Source organism: Alligator sinensis, unplaced genomic scaffold (genome assembly GCF_000455745.1).
Source record: "Alligator sinensis unplaced genomic scaffold, ASM45574v1 scaffold1031_1, whole genome shotgun sequence".
Lineage (NCBI taxonomy): Eukaryota > Metazoa > Chordata > Crocodylia > Alligatoridae > Alligator > Alligator sinensis.
The window spans coordinates 361,146-381,230 of record NW_005842167.1 but is presented as its reverse complement, the minus strand read 5'-3'; positions in this window follow the sequence as shown (position 1 = coordinate 381,230).

The window sequence follows — 20,085 nt, the reverse complement described above, 5'->3', positions numbered from 1 at the left end:
GATCCATTTGGGCTGGTGGAAAACTGATGCAAAGTAATCATCGAGGAGATTAGCTTTCTCCTGGGTGTCAGTTGTCAGCTACCCCATTTGGTTTAGCAAGGGTCCAATGTTGCTCTTGGGTTTTTTTTTTTTACTTCCCATGTATTTGAACCCTGAATCCCTCCAAATTATAAGAGGGGCATGATGTAGAATAGATTACAGATTAATTGCATGGGTGGCCTATTTCCACACTGAAAAAAATGGCAGGAAATTAATTTTCATATTTCTACGCTGTTCAAGGGTATGTGCCACAGTTGGCCATATGGCTGTACTGTTCTACCTCCATTACTAGGGGTTAAGAATGAAACACCGAAGTATTAATTCTTGCTTTCAGCTTATACTCCACTATTACCAAAATATTCACTTCTGGAGTCCTCCGATACTCTTATACTATCATTCATTTTGTTCAAAATCATATTAAGACAAGGGAAGGACAGACATCATAGGTTCCTTACTTGTAACACATAGATGATACCAAACTTTATGGCTTACTCATTTCTAACTCAGATATCACTACTGCCCAGATATCTCAGTACCTAGCCAAAATCTCAAGAGGATAAAAGGCAGCTGGCTGAAACAAAATCCTAAGAACAACAGAGGTAATAAAGAACTAGCCACCACCATAATATCTCCTCTTGCTGAGAGCAGCTGCTGTCAAAGAGCTAAATAAGCCTCTAGGCTGGAAGATTTTCTCATCTCCTCTCTCAAATAACTGTGGCTAACAAGAATCTTTTCTATCTGTAGAAAGTAGAAAATGGTATACAGACAAATAGTTAAAACCAGTTCCAGGACACTAACTATGGCAACAACAATATGTCTATATCATTATTATATTTTATTCATCCTTTCTGATGAATTGTCCTATTTATTACTAACATACTGTCTTTAATTGTTATGCAACCAATCATTGTTTTGATGTAAACAGCAGCCCTGGACTGTTCTTAAGTAGGCAGATTGTTCACTATGGTTATAATCTGGGTATTTTTACAGTGCAGACAAATACAACAAGCTGCTATGACACTATATCTCAATAAAAAAATCCTAAACAGTCTAGTACATATTTCTCTCCAAGTTTTCCATGTATGTTTGAGCAATGTAATATAGTATTGAAAGATAACACCAGTTAGTGGCTTGTACTGGATAGTAAAAAATTACCCAAGCTTCTGGTATAGACACATTGGCCACATCCAGATGAGGGCAAGTGTGCAGTATGTGGCACCTCAGACACACCTGCGGTGCCACATACTGCACATTCAGCTCTTTTCTGCACTGCAAGAGAGCAACATGGGGCTCTTTTTTATTTAAGATAGCTACTCTGGGTGTTTGGAAAAGTTTTTCTAAATTCAAAATATTTAATTAATTTTAGCACAAAGTTCACCTGAAAATTCAGGCCACTGTTCCATTACTGTTAACTCTTTTATAATTTCTATTGCAGTATTGCCAAACATGCTAAGTGCTTCCAAACCATATGATACAGAGAACTCGGGGTCACAAAATGCAACTAGTTAGGTAGTAAGTTTTAAACTAAAAAAAAAAAGTTATTTTTCACACAGCATGTAATCCAAGTATGGAACTCATTGCCACCAGATGTTGTGGAAGCTGAGAGTTTAGCCAGATTCCAAAAGGGATTGGACAAATTCTTGGCGGAAAAGGTCACTAGTAGCTATTGAGCATGGAAGCTATGGATACAGCCTCCAAATCAGAACTTCCTAGGCTTTAAATGCTGGAGGCTTCAAGTGACAGAGGAACAATAGAAAAAACCCTGGTCATACCTAATTCACTCTCCCTTTCAGCATCCATTCTCTGCCATAGCATGACAGGCTACTGGACAAGATGGACCTCTGGTCTGATCCAGTAGATAGCAGTTCTTGTGTTCTTATGGTCAGAGTCTACCCAAAAGAATGCAATTCACAATGATGAACAAGACAGAACAGGTGAAAGCTGCAAATTTGGAGGAGGAAACTATGAGAAAAAGATAAGGGAAGGTCTTGCAGCTGATCAGATAAGAACAGGTCTTATTCAAAATAATCTCCCTCTTTCCTTAACATGAATATAGGTTCTCTTCCAGCTTTTAGAGCCTTTATTTCAGGCAAGAGTGTCCTTTGCTCAACATCACATTTCTTACTTCACTATTTAACCCCTTCATACTGTCCAATTCCCCTCTCCATATCCACCTTCAGCACACCACCACCCACAGCTACTATCCAACTATCCTCCACACTGCTCCACCAATCTACCCTTTGCCTGTACTGCATGGCAGCTCCTTACTTTCTCTTGAAAACCTGCTTCCTTCCTCAGTACAGGTGCTTTTTCCCGTATACATTATTCTCAAGCAGCTTAATGGACTGGTAAGATAGCTCCCATTCTCCATCCTAGCTAGAAAAAACTAGCCTATTTGCATGAACAGAAAGCTGATGTTTCTGGTGGCCATACCTCTTGGAGATGGGTTCCCTCAGCAAAAATGGCTGGGGGCTAAATAGTACTGAAGTGGTTCTTCCTATATCTAGTCTCCAGGACTTGAGTAAAAGAGAAATTCTAATTAGGAATAACTTGAATGAGGTGTGCCTCCTGAGGCTGAGGGGGGCACAGAGAGCACCCACAGGTGGCGCTGGCAGTGTTGGTGGTGGGGGAGTAGCGGCAGCAAGCAGGGATCACCTGCAGGAGGCTACAGTGACATTGGCAGTGAGGGTGGGCTGAGCGGGGACTGCCCGCAGGTGGCTACGGTGGTGTTGGCGGTGAGGAGAGGGTGGCAAGTGGCAGGTGGCGAGCAGGGACTGCCTGCAGCCACTGTTCATGCTGTCATTGTTGGTGAGTGGTGAGTGGGGACCACCCACAGCCACCAGTGGCCATGTTGGCCATGGAGGGGAGGCCCTCCCCCCCCCAGTGCTTCCCCTATGCATCACCTATGAGGAAGAAAATAGACTACAGCTTAAGTGACCACTAACCAAAGTGAATAACAATACATTCAAGAAGCAGATCTGCAGTTTATTCACTGGTCTAGTCATTTTGCTGAGATGATTCAGTGAATATTTATAAATATGTCTGCAAAATTGAGAATAAATATGCCAATTCACTAATTTCCCCAAAAGGGGGCTTAGTTCATAAATATTTATAATAAATAGTTCATTCAGGTTCATTGAGTAATAATATTTATGGACCCTACCATACACATTGACAGAAACTTTGTTTGTTTTTCTTAAGAATGAACACTGAGGGTTAGAGGCACCAATGACAGCTTCCTCTCACCCTTCATTGTCTAATGGCTGAAACCAAAAGCCTTTTCTCATGTGTGCCATGTATAGACATTTTTATTAATGTACTGCTAATATGTTGCAGCTTATGATGCCATCTTCTGGTAAATAGTCTGTCTAGCCACAACCCAAAGTGCAGACTGTACACGTACATGACTTGCATATACACTTATCTTCGCAAATTCTTATGAATTAACTGTTCATATGATGTGGCATTACATTTCTATGTCACCATCTTTATTTTTGGCACTTATTGCCTTCAATATGAGCAACAGAGCCTTTCACTTAGCAAATGAGGATAACAAAAAAAGAATTAATAACTATGACTGCAAATTTACACAGCTCATACACAATCTATTTCTGGACAAGGACTCCAAACTCTCCACAGGTGAACACACTCTTTCCTTTGTGCAGCAACTTTATTTGTTCTGTAAATAGAAAATTAGTTACACTAAAAATAGATAATTGCCTAAATCATACAAAATAGGGTAGAAGGGGATCTTAAGAGATTAGCTAAAGCCATCCTACTGCCTCAAGAAAAGATCAACTATATATAAGACATCCTGACAGAGGATAGCCTAAAATGTTTTTAAGTACTCCTAATGAGGCAGACTGAGCAACCTCCTTAGGTAGTCATGCCAGCTCTTCATGAAATTTATCTTCACGTTTAACTTGAATCTACCTTGGTAAAAGTTAATCCCACAGCTTCTTGTCCCATCATGCAGTGGACACAGAAAACCATTTATTATCTTCCTTTTCTCAGTAGCCTTTCATACATTTAAAGACTGTCACACTGTCTCCCTTCAATATTCTCTTCTGTAGACTGAATCCAGTTCTCTGAAACCAGAGGCACAGCAAACTCTTTCAGCGCCTTGGGCAGAACAGGGGGCAGGGAAGGTGGGGAATGAGGATATTATGCTGATGCTGGAGAGCATGTTTGGGGCAGTGAGTGGAGGCAGAAAGTGTGTAGTCTTTCTGCACTATTCTGACAGCTGCTACTGCTGTGATCACTACTGTGGCAGTGTAGGCTTGGGTGGCTGCAGTTGGAGGATGGGCTCCACAGCACAGCACAGCACAGTCCCCACCTCTGAATTGGTACCCAAGGCTTATGTCCTGCTCATCCAGCTTTATATATATTACTGTTTCAAACTTTCCTCACAGGTGTTCTAGGCCTCTGATCTTTCCTAGAACCTCAGAGGTGTTCTAGATCTCTAAGTGACTTTGTTGCTTTCTTCTAGACTTTCTCCAATTGGTCCACAAACTTCTCAAAGGGAGATGCCCCGAACTGGTTATAGTGCTTCAGTTGAGACTCATTTTCATATCATAAGCCACTCACTCCAAGCCTCAATGACCTTTCTGCTGAATTGAGGTTGAGCCATTGTTCCTCTTTTTGTACAGTTGTCCGTTCTTACCTTATTTTTACTTTAGACGTCCTTACGGGATTGTGTCCTATTTATTTCAGACTATTTCTCAAAATTTGTCAGGATATTTTTTAATTGTAACTCTTTTTTTTTTAACCCTCTTCCCATCTTGGTAGCATCTTAAAATAATCTCTGCACCCACTAGTGGAAGTCCTTTTGCCTGTGGGTATTCAACAACTCTGAAAGGTGAGTCGTATTTACTTGTCTTTTACAAGTCAAATTGCCTGGTGTCATGTCCTGTGTTTGTACAAAGAGGTCTTGAAACACAAATTTCTTGTACTGCATTTCTTTATGTTGAAACTATCATATCACAAGGAAAATTAGTATAACAGTTTTCTGTGTGTGTTTCTGCATATCTTACCCTAAACAGTCAGAGTTCCTCTTACTGTACTACAGTGGGACCTTTGGGAATAGAGGGCTAGAGGACACACTGTTCTCCTTTCATACCAGTATCTCTTGTTTCTACAGTGTCATGGGTCAGACGCTTTCCCAGGATACCAACATGTTTAGTGTCACAAATTTTTGCAGTGTTGTTGATGATCACATGTCACACTTGAGAGATAAATCAGTACCAAATCCCCAAAAATGTGTGTGTGAGAACTTTGTATGGGAACCTATACAGTTAGAAGTAATTGGTTGTAAGTGACAATGAATGCTGAAATGCATCTCGGGTTACAGTGGAAAATTATATGAAACACTCTAACACTCAAGAGTTTGTACACTAAACAGCAATATATATGTGGGGGAGAGGAATGGAGGGGATAGGATATACTGATATATTCCCTTCCAATAACATGAGCAGAAGGATGAAAAACTGATGCAACTGTAGTGCACTTTTCCCTGATACTTGTTTTCCCTCTGTCCTGAATCTACAAAAGCATCTAGCATTGGCATTCTTTTGGATAAAAAGGGGCATATGGAAGGGATGAAAACTGATGGCAGTGATGGAAACAATGTTCCATGGCATATTTCCAACTGGCTCCAGAAGTTAACCACAAAATACATAATACTTGTCTAAGAAGCATTTGTGTCCATTCCGTGCCTACAGCTCCTTGGAATGGCCAAGAGTTTGAGCAAACATTTGGGAAAATGAATGTCACCACTCACAGCCATGGGGAAGGTGGGAAAACCACTAACATGATGTCTGGGCATGGGATGGCTCGATATAAGCCAGCAGTGTCATTTTCCACAAAGATTTGGCAGGTTTGAAGATAATTCCCTTTCTCCGTGACTGGTCCCTCCTTTATTTCCTGCCATAGGGACTATCCCAAAGAAATTCTGTAAGGTAAACTTTGTAGAACTTCTGAGACCTTGGGTCTTACTTCCATGCATTTTGCTACACTATTGGTAGAGATTAGCCTATAATTAAATAAATATTTACATTAATATATTATAGCAATCTTCCATGGATTAAAACCTGCTTTGACACTCAGTCACAGAAGTAATAATGGATTCTATATTTGCCAGCTAAGAACCAAGGTAGCAGGATACTAAGGAGAAAGGGTGCGCAAGCAATTCCCCTGTGTGAAAGGGCAACTTTCCTTTTTGTATTTTGGCTTTTTACTATATAAATAATTACAACAATTATGTTAATCCCTTTTAGACTTTTTTTTCCCGTGATTTGTTCAGATTAGTCAGTTTCTAACTTGCTCCAAATGAACAAAGCAAAAGTATTATGCATCATCTGATCTCTGGGAACTCTAGATCCTGGGGGTCTGATTTCCCAGGTGTTTTGCATCTTATGTAGACATCCACAGCTGTGCAAAGTAGGCATTAAAAGATTATAGAAATCAGAATAATAAATATTTTAAATTAATTTTGGAGAAAACCATACAAAGTGCAACGCCACAAAGAAACAGCTACAGTGATGTAAAATTGTATTGTTGAAAATGCTGGTTTACATCCAACGCGTAGTGTTGCAAACGATACAAAGTATATGATACTATATAATATGTAATAGTCCATAATGTGCTTTTGCAAGAGGCACCTTTCCCCTAGAAGGCATTTCTCCTTTGAATTATTTGCAGTTCAGCAAAGGTGTTTGCAAGACAATATTTTTCTGACATTCTTAAGTATTAGACATAAACACTGAACAAATTGCAAAGAAAATGTAATATTTAGCTGGAAGCCCTATCTCTTTTATCAAAAACACCTGCTTAATAATGAAAGATCAAAGAAGCAGTGGCGTAGTTACAGGCACTCTCTATGTATCAAACTGCCAAATGTTTCTATTACTGGCTTGCAGTTTCCTTTCATTTCCACAGGTATGCTGTGGGAGAGTCAGGGGAATATTTCCAACAAGGCTGAGTTTTTGGCTGCATATGGCAGAAGAGAGTTTAGACCTTGATAATATAACTGTAAACAGTAAATTTCATTATTTCATTGCCTTCCCTCAATAAAATGTTGGTAACTTTTAATCTAGAGATAAAACCTAATATGCTTTAATTGTGCCAAGTGAAACACAGATCACAGAGTCCAAGAATTAACAGAGAAATTATGCTAATTATCCTAACAAAAAAACTAGTGGTAATTTATTTAAGAAATAGGCAGTAGGACTCCCCACCCAGCTCTTTGCTTCCAGTAATTTATTGTTAAGCTTTTTTTACTCAAAACACTGAAGCACAATACTCAGGGAATATTAACATTTCTCTGACTATGTCTGTTTTATACTAGTCTGAAATTTTTTTCCCATTGTTTTAAATCTATTCTGTTCAGTTATTTTTATTTGTATCACATGTAAAATATTTTCTTTATGCCTTGTTATAGACATACCAGAGGATTCCCTAAAGATATATTGAATTATGGGCAAATATGTCCCTAGTCACATGCTCACTACTGTGACATTAGTTTTTTGGCACAGACTCTGGCACTTTAGGTGAAACATATCCCTTGTATATATTACACTGGACTTGGACCCACTTATTCACAAACTGAAGTGGGTACTATGCCTCAAGATAAGCACATGTCTTCTTTTGACTAACAACAGTGGGAAGGGGGACCCCCACCAAAAAAAAAAATCAAAAACCTTCTGGTAAAGTAAAAAGAGATGAAAAAAACCACCAAATGTCAGAAGCTGATATCATTCCAGCTTTGGAATCATGTCTCAACAGATGGGCTTTATGCCAGATCTACTAAACTAGTCCAAATCTGTTTGAACAGTGGGTTGATTGCTGTATTTGCATTTTAATATCTGCCATTAAAAGTTACCTCACTTACATTGTGCACTCTAAGGGTGTGACTAATCTACTGTGCAGTAAAGCATCACTGTCTATACATGCGTGCCATTTATTGTGTAGTAAATTAGTCTACTATGTAGCTAGCTACTACCTGTAAATACTACCTGTAGCTCTCTGCTTCCCCACACAGCCAAGGGCTGGCCAGCAGCTGTCTCACTTTTGGTGCAGCTCCCTGGCTGGGTGGGGATTTCCCTATGCAGCCTGGGGCTGGCTGGAAACTGTCCTGCTTGTGGGGCAGCTCCCAACCAGCCCCCAACTGCTCAGAGAAATCCGTGCCCAGTCCTGTGTTGGCTGGGATAGCTCCTGGCCAGCCCCCAGCTGTGGAGGGATGCACCACTGGGCATGGGGCTTGTCTCCATATACACAGGGCTTGTCCCCATGTACAGAGGGCTAGGAGAGCTCAGCATCAGCAGCTGTCTCCCAGCCCTGTGATGTGTATGGGGCAAGGAGACTGCTGTCACTGCAGCTGGCAGAGCTCTCTTGGTCCCATGCTCCTTGCCAGACCCCAAGCTGGCACCCAGGGGGAGCCTAGAGCTCACCCTGGCTGCAGGGGGCCAGAGCAGGGTAAGAGCAGCTCTGTACTGGGATGCTCCCAACAGGGAGTACATGTAGATGTGCTTCCAGGGAAGGCTTACTGTGCAATATTTTATTGCATAATATAATCGCTGTCAACTAAATCATTTTCTGTTGAAATATGATTATCTACATTTGGGTGCAAGTATGAGGACCAGTGGTGAAAAAGCTTCCTTCAATGTTTTTACAAGAATATTAAAGCAGCCACCATTAGGTATGCCCCAGCAAAGCCCCGCTTCCTTAGAACACCTCAAGTAGAATCTATCAAACTTTCAGGATCATAAATTGTTCCCAAATGAAAGCATACATGCTACCCATTTCTTACTGAGAATATGTAGAAATGGGCACAACAGTGCTACAGAGCACATCTTTACCCATTTTCAGCAAAGTCAATAAAAGAAAGGAAAAGTTTATCAAAGATGCAATTCTACTTCTGGCATGTTGGGTGGTGTAGTAGGTACTCTGGAGGGTAGGGTGAAGATTTAAAGAGACCTAATCGAATTGGAGGATTGGACTAAAAGAAATCTGTTGAACTCCAATAAGGACAAGTGAAAACTCCTGCACTTAGAACAATCTCATGCATTGGTACAGGCTGGGGACTGACTGGCTAAGCAGCAGCTCTGCAGAGAAAGACCTGGGGGTTACAGTGGACATAAGCTGAATATGAGCCAACAGTGTGCTCTTGTGGTGAAGAAAGCTAAAAGCATACTGGGCTGTAGTAGTAGGAATATTGCCATCAGATCTGGTTTGTGTCTTTCATGGATGAAGATGACCACATCCAGCAATGGGGGAAAGAAGAGAGAAAAGAAGTGGGAAACAAATAGGGAGGAAGAAAAGAGAAAAGGAGAAAAAAGGAAAAAGGAGAAAAGAGAAAGGAGGCGAGCGGAGGCTAGGTTGCCTGGGTATGCAGGTGACTTATAAGCCTGATTGTTGCCTTGAACAATCTGCTGCAGCAGCAGGGGCAGGAAAGTGATGAGGACTGGGTATGAGAGGCTTTCATTTACCTGGCCACGCATTTCTTAATTGCTTCTGCTGTGCATTGCTGTTCAAAGGCCAATGCTCTGTTCTGGATTGATGACCTCCAGGATGGATGGTCGAGAGCGATTTGCTCCCACGACTCCAGGTCATTGCCGAAACTCTTTGGGGACAACTTTAGGGTGTCTTTGTACCACTTCTTTGGTGTGCCGCAAGACTGTACTTCATTTGACAGTTCGCCATATAGCATTTTCTTCAGCAGGTAAGTATCGGGCATTTTTGAAAGGTGACTGGCCCATCTTAGCTGCACCAGTTTCAGTAGAGTGTGAATACTTGGGAGAACTGATCTTCTGAGCACCTCAATGTCTGAAATCTTGTCCTTCCACTTGATCTTTAGTATCTTTTGCAGGCAGCACAGGTGGAAGTGTTTTAGTTTTTTGACGTGATGCTGGTAGACAGTCCAGGTTTTGCAGGCATAAAGGACGGTCAGGAAAATGATGGCTTTGTATCCCTTCAGTTTTGTTGCTATTCCAATGCCTCTGTGGTCCCAGACTGACTTCCAGATTCTGCCAAAGGCCACGCTAGCTTTTGCTAGTCTCATGTTGATTTCATTGGCAATGTGGACAGCACAGAAGAGCATGCTGCCAAGATAAACAAACTCGTCGACCATCAACAGTTGTTGGTTTTTAACTGAGACATGTTGTTCCTGGGGTGTTGTGCCAGGCACAGGTTGAAACATCACTTCAGTCTTCTTTGTGTTAATAGTGAGTCCGATGTTGTCGCAGGCTGATGAGAATAGGTTCATAGACTGTTGCATGTCAACCTGTGTGCCTGCACATAACGCACAGTCATCAAAGGAAGTCGCAAAGCATGGCTGTCTGGACTTTGGAGCTCATTGGAGTCTGCGCAAGTTGAAAATGTCTCCATCAAAACTGTACCTGATCCCCATACCGAGGTCATCATCTTGAAAGGCATTTGACAGCATGGCAGAAAATACCATGCTGAAGAGGGTAGGTGTGAGCATACAACCCTGCTTGACACCATTTGTGACCAGAAGGGGGTCAGAGCATTCACCATTCACATGTGCCATCATGCCATCAAGGAACTGTCGAACCATAGTGATGAATTTTCCGCAGCATCCATACTTTTTCATGATTTCCCAGAGGGCTTCACGGTTCACCATGTTAAAGGCTCCATCAGATATAGGGAAGTGATTATCCCTCTCTATTCAACACGGGAGTACTGTGTTGAGTTTTGGGCCCCTCACTACAGAAAAGATATAGACAAATTGGACAGAGTCCAGCAGAGGGCAATCAAAATAGTTAAGGGGCTGGGGAACATGACTTCCGAGGAGAGGCTAAAGGAATTTGGTTCATTTAGTCTGGAGAAGAGAAAACTGGGGGAAGGGGGTAGGGGATTTAATAACAGCCTTCAACTACCTGAAGGGAGGCTACAAGGAGGATGGAGATAAACTGTTCTAAGTGGTGGCAGATGACAGAACAAAAAGCAACCGTCTAAAGTTGCAGCAAGGGAAGTTTAGGTTAAATGTTAGAAAAAAACTCTCACTAAGAGGGTAGTAAGGCTAAGAGGGTAGAGGGTTGTAGAATCTCCATCCTTGGAAGTTTTTAAGATCTGGCTAGACAAAGCCTTGGCTAGGATGACATAGTTGGGGCTGGTCCTGCTTTGAGCAAGGGGTTGGGCTAGATGACCTCCTGAGGTCCCTTCCAAGCCTAATTTTCTATGAGTCTATGACTCTATCTTACAAATCTTTAAACCAGTAAAAATGCAGTATCTGTATCAAGTGGTAGATAGGAAAAATAGTATCTCAGGAATGGGGCAATAGTGATAATCCAAGTCTTGTGAAGCACTGCCTAGTTTAAGAACAAATCCCTTAGTCACAAAGTCCACCTGTGGGGTGTGACCAATATGAATCCTGGTATTGAAAATTTTGTTTTTCTGTAGACTGGAACACAATCCAGACAAAGTTTATATACCAAGCCTAAAACAGGCATGAGAAGGGTGAGGACTACCCTTGTCAAATCACACCCTAAGAAAACAAGTCTTCTTCTCTGCTTCTGATGAAGTTACAAAATCTCAGCAGCTCTGCAAAGTTCCACTTGATACAATACTATTACTTCTAAAAAGTACTCTACGGGCACATCTACACGTGATGCTATGTCGCCGTAATGCATTGCTATGGTGACATAGCTTCTGTAGGCGACTACATGTAACCAGCAGCTACTTTGCTGTAGCAATGCACTCCCCCAGTATAGCATGCTGCTATGGTGAAGTAGCTGCTAAAAATAACTGTGCGCTGCATTTATGGTGCAGTATGGGCTATTAATGTGCCATGATTTAGTATTTTCAAAAGGAAGTATGAGAAGAGGCTGGCAATGCCTCTTTGCAGGAACCTGCCGATCCTGGCTGCAGGTTACCTGACAGGCCCGTGGTCACACTGCAGAGAGAGCTCTCAGTGCACCCAAAGCCAACTTTACTGGCTCGTCAGGTGAGCCAGATTGGCTCTTCCACAGTCTTGGGAGCTATTTCCAGCCAGGCGACCTGGCATAGAGAGAAGTGTTGAGAGCGAGAGAGAGAGAGAAGAAGAGAGAGTGTGGGCTGGGTAGAACTGCTGACTGCCCGCTTGAAAAGGAACCCTGGGAATGGGGCGGCAGACCAGTTTGGGCTGAGAGCTCGGAGGAGCTCAGGAAATGCAGCACAAAATTAATTACCGCAGCGGGCCATCAGTTACCACCACGGTGCATTAATTACCTAGATGGACTGGCAATAACAGCGGCAGCTGAGGTCACAGCTTCAGGTGAGCGGAAGGAGGAGGAGAGTCTGGGAGACCGGGCGGGGGGTTCTTCATGGTTATTTGACAAGCCGAACATATTAGTGGGATGTCTGGGCCAGGGTTGGACTGGGGTGGACAACACCCCTCCTGAAAATAAATATTACATCAAGTTGTGGCAGATGAGAATTAGGAGGAATCCAAAGTCTGACTATCTGGCCAGGGTTTTCTCATCTGCGGCGAGCAGGTGAATGTCATTGGGATGTCAAGGGCCACATCCCTATGTGGTGATTACCCGACAAAGTACTAAATCATGGCGCAGTAACAATGTTGCCATAGTGACACATGTAGGCGCACTCTATTAGTCTGTGTCCCTCCTCTAGAAAAATCTTTTTCTGCTTTCTGCCTTCCCAAAAACCAGGTGCCTGTCTTTTTTGGGGGGATATGATATGAGAAAAAATGTAACAGCTTGATTGTTAATTCAAAAGGCAACTACAGAAAGCCAGAAAATTAAATTCTGTATCAAACTAGGCAGAGGTCACTTTATAACATTCCTTCCCTGTTACACAAAAATAGAACAATGTCTAGTTAAATGGCATGGCACCATCTTGACTTTTACGGTAGTGACAAAAGATCTCATTACTGTCAAATACAGCCAATTTTCAGTTTTAAATGTGGTAACCAAGTAATTCCTCTGGAAACATCAGTAATACACTCTGAGACAATGCTCCTGAACAATAAGTGACTTGGACATCACTGTATATGCTAACCTGATTAAATGAAACAAAGCAGTTAATCTAATACAATGTAATGTATAATACATGCAAACTGTGTGTCCTATAACAGATGTTGGCTGAATCTGAAGCATAATCTTGGCACATTTGCACAATATTAATTTACTCTAGATGACACCATGGTATTCTTGTAAAGCATTATTGTACAGTTTTGTTCCTTTAACAATGAGATCTTTGACAAAAGTGTCCATGTTAAAATGTAACTCTGCTATTTTTAATGTATTTTTCAAATTTAAATGAAGAGAAAAACATTAATTTAATACTGAAAATGGCTTTTAAGGGAAATTTAATGCATACTTTTCTGTTATGCTCATTTGAAGACTAAATATACATTGGGTTTGACCTCATTTTGACACATTCAGAAAAGCTGGTACTGCCGTGCTAACTTAAACAAGGGGCCTGTGAGAAAGGCCATGCCTTCATTCAAGCTCTAAAAAAGATTGACTGTAAACAGAGAACCTAAGCAAGATTATGATGAAGTGTCCCTTCCAGCTATTCAGCAACAGCTGAGTAATTTTTGCAGTAGAACTATAACATCACGTTCAGCATTCATACCATTTTTGGGCTTTAGTTTAGATATCTTTAGTTTGCCTTAATTTTATTGTGAACTAGCCTAAAGTGCTAAATTTGCCACATATGGAAATAAAGAAAGAGGACTAATCAGTGTTCTTGTATGCAGCAGTTGACAATAAACCCTTGCTTTATGAATACTTGTCTCATTGAGGTATCAGAGAGCATTATTATTTTACCTCCTTTTCTAAATAAGTCTGGCAATGCCCAACAAAGAGACTTTACTTTTGCCGTTTGTAACCTGGGCTAAGTACAGACAGTCAAAAAGCCCAAATCTGAACCAATTCAGTCTTTGCTGGTTAGTCTAAGCTACATAGCTTGACCCAATAAGCAAGTGAATGTGCATTCATTTTTGATTCTGGAAATGCAACCACGTGGCTGCAGTGACACAGGCCAGAAGCTGTGGGTTGCTACAGCATGCCTCCCTGCCTGTCTGGAGCAGACAGCTTGTGCCAAGGCAAGCCCACCTACCCTCCTTTTTCTGGGGGGGAAGTAAGGGAGGCAATTGCAGGTAAGTGCAAAATATCCTGGGATGTTGCGGGACTGTGAGCTAACTTGAATCTGGAGGGGATCTAGGACAGAAGTTCAATTAACCGATTTAACCTAAATCAGTTAAATCTGATGTTACATCCATCCAGATTTACCTTAAACTGATTTCAGCCATTTTGAAAGCAGTTTATATGCACTGAACTTTTGTTGTGTTACAGATTTGGACAAGTTTCTGATCATATATACCGGTTTATGTGTAATTTATGTCCCTAGCCTTGGGCAACATCTCATCATCCAAGTCTTACCTCTGACTGGGATTTGCCTGTGCAGTGAAAGAAATTTATATTGCCACGGTTATGGCACAGAGACAGCTAAGGTCTTCAAGGTCAGCGTCATCATCCCTGAAATCTCACTAGTGTCTGTCTCAGAGATGGTAAGAAATTAAGTTGGCTTGACATCTACAAATTCATCAGGATCTCATTCTTATGAGAAAGTCACTGGAAAGCTGGGTCATGAATCAATGTTAACAAATGTGCAAAAAATGGCACATGCATACATGCATAGATATTTTATACAAACATAAGACTGGAAGGAGCTTTTTGGGTCATTGAATCTAGTCTCTTTTGCTTAAAGTTGACCACTGGTCCAAGTGGGCCATGCAATTTTCCACACAAAATGGCCAAAACACCCAATAGAAAATAACCCTACAATATGCCACAGTTAAAGAGTGGGGGAAACAAAGGCATTGCCAGTGCCAATGCCTTGCCACTGCAGTGGCAGGGATCTGATTGGGTTACTTAGGTTAGTTGAACCTAGGAAGACAACTATGCCCTGAGCTACAGAGGAAAGCAGAAAATCTTCACAGTCCTTGCCAATCTGAACTCAAGGGAAAATGTTTCCTGATCCCAAATCTGGTATTAGGTTAACCCTGAGCCCATAAGAGCCTCCAGTCAGATATCTCAGAAGTTTCCAAGTAGTGACAGAACTGCCAGCATGTACTAGCCAGACATCCACTTCTGGCTATGGCCAATGCCCAGTGCTTCAGAGGGAGGTGGGGGGAAAACAAAATAAAAACAACAGAAGCAAAATAAAGTATTCACACAGGTGAAAAAATAATCTTCAGTCTCTACCACTGCCCAGCAGAAGCCCTGGAGCAATGAATTATCAGACAATTTCTACATGGAGATCAAGTGTCCTTTCAACCCCCATTATAGGGAAGCTATATGTCTGATTCACACATTACATATACTGATTACTGCTTCAAGATCTACCCTGTTCTATTATGCTCTCCCTTCCATAAATGTGCCGAGCTCTATCCTAAAAAAGTTCAGGTTCCTTGCCCCTGCTATGTTCTTCAGAAAGTATTCCAAATCTTCTCTCCTCTGATTATTAGAAACCTCCTTTTAATTTTCAGTCTAAATTTTGTTAGCGATTAGTTTAAAGTAATCTGATCTTATGCCAATACTGTTCTCTAACCTGAAAAGCTCTTCTCCATTCCTGATATTCATTCTGTGAATGTAATTAGGAAAAAGTAACCATATCTCCTCTCTTGCTAAGCTACAAAAGCCAAGGTCTTTTAATCTCCCCTCATAAACCAAATACTCTATTCCTTTAAACATCCTAGCACTTTGTATTTGTTCCAGTTCAAATTAATCTTGTTTGAACATAGGTAACCAGAACTCTACACAATATTTTAAACTGGGTCTTATCAATGCCTTCCCAGTCTCTACTAAAATATCCCAATCACAACCACATCACACTGATGGCTCACAATCACCTTACAATCAACCAGCAGATCCAGGTTTCTCTCTTCCCTGTTGCCTCCTGCCCACAAACCCCCATCTTACAGCAAAAATTCTTGGCATTATTCCCTAAGGCTGCATCTACACGAGATGCTTACTGCACAGTAGCTCATTACTATTGCTTAGTGCCGCTGGGCACAAACCCCAATGTGATGCTATTTCACAGTAGTAATGAGCTACTGCACAATAAGTGTCACTAGGCAACCGTGCCAGGACACTACTGCGCAGTAACACCAGTTACTGCACAGTCATTTAGTACTTGGTTATGCATTCAGCATCTTGTATAGACACAGCCTAAATGTATGACTTTGCACTTCATAGGATTAAACTTCATACCATTTCCTTTTCCATTACTGCATTCCACAATCATCAATTCTCTTTCTTGTGACAGTATCTCCAGTTTTAGGACATCTGCAAATTTCTTAAGTGGACATCAAATTCTTGCATCAAGGTTGCTAATGAAATTGTTAAACAGAGTGGGCACATCTGCACATGCAATTAATTCAAAGCAATAAACTCCAGTGCATATTACATCAGAGCTTATTGCTCTCAGGCATGCCATTTGAATGTGTGCCTGGCACTGCAGCATGTTGAGCCCAGTAAGATTAGCCCCAGTTGGCAGAGGCCCCAGGGGTTGGCCTGCCACCCTGGGGCTGCTCTGAGCCGGCTCAACTTGCTGCAGAGGGGGTGGCTGGAGCATGAGGGTTCTTCAGTGTGGGACTAGTTGGCAGGCAGCCCTGCACTGAAGCACACTTGTGCCCCAGCCAGCCCTGTCAGGGTCTATACATGCATTACTGCACAGTAAATAACTCTGCCATAGGATAATACTTGTACTTACAAGTACTATCCTACAGCAGAGTTTATTAGTTCACTGTGGCCTAATAAGGCTGCATGTGTAGACATGGAGTCTTTCCTGTGGAGATAATTAGGCAGCTGTACAGTAAAAGTCTCTGTAGAAGTATCTTATTAGTCCCAAGATTGATCCTTGAAGAACACCAATATTAATTTTTCTCCAGTCTGATAACAGACTTTTCACTATAACTTGTTGCAATCTACCTTTTAGTCAACTAGTTATCCAACTTCTGATTACAGTTTAAATCCAATTTTCTACAATGGTAAATGCTTTACTTAAACCTAGGTAGGTTAGGTTCATTGCATTGCCATTGTTTAAGATGTTCAGTTACCCAATCATAAAAGATTATTAGACTGGCCTGATATAATCTTCCTTGAATAAATGCACCATTTTGTCCCATTTTTTTCTGTTCACCTCATTTTCTTTGATTATTCTTTCCTTCAATATCGCTAACATCTCGCATAAGATTGATGTCAAAGTACGGGGCCTGTAATTGCCTGGATTACTATTTCCCTTTTTATCATACATCTGCTATGTTCCAGTTACCACATCTTATCCCCAAATTGACAGATTTATTGACAGGTTCAACGTCCATGCCACAAAGAAAGGGTCAGCATACGAGAGAGAGAATGCCACCCAGGACGAACAGCATTCATAGCGCTGACAGAAGAGCCCTGTCATTGACACAGAAAAGCCCACGACCAAGTTGTATTACAGCATAGCATTCATCTGTCACTCATATAAAACAAATTGCAGAACCTCATAACCCAACATGAATTCTCTCCACGTTGTTTGCATAGGCTGAACCAGATCCAAATCCTCAGCATAAACATAGCTCAAAATTGCCAATCCCACTTTTGACATAGGCATAAATGAAAGAAAGAACTAACTGAAGTAATCCTAGTGGCCACTGAACCAGATGCTTACCTGTCATAGGCAAAGGACCATCGCTGCCTTCCACATGGACAATCTACAGACTATACTTGGGGACCACTGTAATTTGGACTTCAGGGGATTTCAGGGGAAAGCACAAAATTTAGCATTTCCCTGAAGCCCCAGAAAACTGAGATTTGGCTGGATTTACCTGAACCCATGGAGGAGAGGAAGGGTGGGGAAAAATGCTTAAAAACCCCCCCCCCCCAAAAAAAAAAAAAAAAAACTTACCTGAAGCATGGAGAAGAAAGACTGCAGAGCCCTGGAAACACTGTGGAAACCCCATGTGTTTCCAGGGGCAGCCTAGTACAGGCTGCCCCCCTGCCAGGGTTAAGGCAATCAGGTTGTTTGATTCCTCAATTTGGTTGGGAGTTTAAAAGCCCTGCCCAGAGCAGAGCAGGTAGTGCCCCTGCCCTCGGGGCTGTGGGCATAAGCATGCTGAGTGTGGGGCTCCTGAGCCCTGCTTTCCCCCACTGTGTAGAGAAGGGACAGGGGAAATTTCCCTCCACTCCCATACAGAAGCAAAGCAAAGAAGGGTTCAGGAGAGATGTGCTGGGTCAGGGGAAGCCCCTGTTGTGGGGGCACCCTGTGTCCCATGCTTGGCTGTGGGACAGGCACCCAGCACAAGTCTCCTGTGCCCTGCTCTGCCCCACCATGTGGAGAAGGGGAGGGGGAAATTCCCCTCCTCTTCCACATGGCAGCAGAGCAAAGCAGGGCTCAGGAGACCCTGCGCTGAGCTGGGGGAAGCCCCTGCCCCACACCCAGCTGTGGGGGCAGGTACCTGGCAAGGGGGAACTCTTCCCAGTCTCATCACACTCACCCTACATCCAGCCACCTAAGCAAAGCCTTAGTTGGGATGATATAGTTGGGGGTGGTCTTGCTTTGAGCAGAGGGTTGGACTGGATGACTTCCTGAGGTTTCTTCCAACCCTAAATTTCTATGATGCTATGATTTCAGCATTTTGCATGGTGCAAGCTGAAAAGATGAGCAAGAGCAGTGTCAGGGAGCTCTATGTAGCAAAGAAAATCTCTGCCATGGATCAAGTGAAGCAGTTTCCTACAGGCACTCTTCATACAGATGGTGGCAAGAGCTTCTGCTCCTTGTGTAATGTGACTCTGCATCTGGTGAAAAAAAATGTATTATTGATTGCCATTTCAAGTCAGAAATACAACAGAAGAGAAATGCTGCTTCAGAGGCTGAAGGACAAAGCAAGCAGCAAAACACAATGTCCTTGATGTTTAAAAAGACCACTGAAAGCAGTTTGGCAAAAAGTGAGGCTACATTTGCTCTGGCCAAGGCATTCACAGCTGCAAATATCCCTCTGCAGAAGCTTGACAACCTCATCCTGAGACAGTACTTGCAGGACAACATGCCAAATGGGGGAAATATTCTAAGAGCTAACAGATTTTGGGTAGAGTATCTTCCACAGGTGATAACTTCACACATGCAGTCTATAAAAGCTGCACTGCCAGAGTTTGACTCTATTTCCACTGTGGCTGATGAAGCCATGGACAGCCATGACAACTACGTGCTGCATATTTTATTTGTAGATAGGAGCTAGACAGGTGGCGACCTGCCTGTTTTTCAGACAGAGCCAGTCTACTTTGAGGCTGTCAGTTTTTCAAGTTGCCCAGGCAGTCATAAAAGCTGTTTTCACCTACAGCTTAGATTGCAACAAGATCTCTGTCTTCCTTTCCAACAATGCAAGGTACATGTGCAAAGCTTCACTGATGTACTCCAGGGAGCAATGACCAACTTTGTATATGTCACCTGCAATACACACATCCTGTCATTGTGAGTGACATCTGGGACATGTAGTTCCATGATGTGGATAGCCTGGTGTCTTGCTTGACGAAAGCCTTCAAACACTGTCCTGTCTGGAAGCTCTGGTACAGGGAGTTCATCACCAATTACCATGAGGAACCACATGTTACTGTTTACTGCCACCAGAGCCTGTGCTTGATAAGCACCCCTTGTTTCAGGGGCACCTGGCTAAACCCCTAGGGACAGAAGTAAGGCTGGAAGCCATGTCTAGCAGAGATCCCCTGAACTTTTACTATGCATTTTCTACTTCAGGAACAGCTTTGTATGTTTTGAAAAAAGTATTTTATCTAACCAAGGGCATAGAGTAGGTTGTTTAGGCTGGGGGAGATCGCTTGTTGCTTAGTTGTTTAATTGCTGGCCTCGCTAGAGGAAAAGCTGTATCAACAAAGTTCCGGAGCTGGAAGGGGGGTTACTTGGTGGGCTTGCTACACATTTCATCACATCAGCAAGTTTAACCTGTTACGTAGCTATATAAGGCAGACGCCCACTGGGGTGTGTGTGCTTGCTTTGCGAACGATTGCCAAGCGCCACTTTCTG